This window comes from Frankliniella occidentalis, unplaced genomic scaffold, assembly GCF_000697945.3.
Source record: "Frankliniella occidentalis isolate FOCC.00 unplaced genomic scaffold, Focc_3.1 Scaffold73, whole genome shotgun sequence".
Taxonomy (NCBI): domain Eukaryota; kingdom Metazoa; phylum Arthropoda; class Insecta; order Thysanoptera; family Thripidae; genus Frankliniella; species Frankliniella occidentalis.
This window is the reverse complement of record NW_026267203.1, coordinates 55,912-57,284: the sequence shown is the minus strand read 5'-3', so window position 1 is coordinate 57,284 and position 1,373 is coordinate 55,912.

Sequence of the window (1,373 nt, the reverse complement as noted above, 5' to 3'; positions counted from 1 at the left end):
CCCCCCCCGTTTTCTAAGCCCACTGACGGCCACCACCACCACGTCCAATGGTGACAATCTCATTTCAATAAGGAAAAGAAGGAAAACTTCCAGCAAACGACAGCGAGGTCCGTCCGTCCGTCTGCCCGGCGAACGGTCCGGGCCGGGCTGTCTCCGCCTGCCCCGGGCCCGATAAAACCGATAGACGCATTGATTTCGATGAGGGATTCATTAAGGGAATGAAGGGAGACCGGTCCCTCTGCTGCTCCTCCGAGCGAGCGGCCAGGTCAGGAGGACACAAGAAATAAAAAAAGGAAAGAGAAAAGCAAAAAGGCAATAAGACGGGATGAAAAATTCCTCGCGGCCAGGTGGAAAGGGAAGGGAGAAATGGGACAGGAAGATGGGAGCGCGGAGACCAGCGGGATGGCTGGGGGGGGGGGGCGGAAGTGGGGAGCCCGGTTGCGGATGCAGAGTCCTTACTGCTCCAGAGACAGCCCGTCGTTAGATGCAGCGATCTCGGCGGCGGCGGGGGGTCCAGCAGCCATAGCAGGAGAGGGTGAGAGGGGGTGGAAATCGGCGCTGTGGTGTGGTCGGCCAGGCTTGTCCGAGCGCCCGGCGATACCAACGTCATGCCGTGATACATCGCCCGGACCGGACCGGACCGGACCGGCCGGCACCCCCCGCTGGAGCGGCGCTCGGGAGTCTCCAGCGGCGCGGCGGGGCCACCCGCCCTAGCCCGCTCCAGCCCGCTCCAGCCCGCTCTAGCCCGCTCCAGGCCGCTCCAGGCCGCTCCAGGCCGCTCCAGGCCGCTTCAGGCAGGCCGCTTCAGGCAGGCCGCTTCAGGCAGGCCGCTTCAGGCCGCTTCAGGCCGCTCCAGCACAGCACCGCCACGCGGTTTACCGCGCGAGCAGGTGACTCTGATCAATGGGCGCCGCGTCACAGGGGGCCCCGCCCGCTGCTGGAGAAGTGCAGGGGCACAGAGGCTGCCTTTGGCTGGAGAGCAAGAGAGAGAGAGAGAGAGAGAGAGAGAGAGAGCGAGAGAGCGAGAGAGAGAGAGAGTTGGTCAAGCTAGCGAGAGGTGCAGGCAGGAGTCCGGCTGCTGGCGCGGCTGGCTGAGAGAGAATGGGAGTAATGGGAGGGTGAGAGTGAGACAGTGAGAGAGGGATGGAGGAGGAGAGAGAGGGGGGGGAGGGGCACGCTGCAGGCATAATGTGCGGTCCAGTACGTGGAGGAGATACCGCCCCCGGCTGGGTATGCAAAAATCCATGCTCCCGGTCGTTGTAAGCAAGGCCCCCCCCCCCCCCAAAGTTGGGGGGCAACACGCCGCGACGCCGCGCTGCATCCGAGCTGGACCAGCACGGGGCAGGGTGGAGCGATGAGGGGAGGGGAGGGGA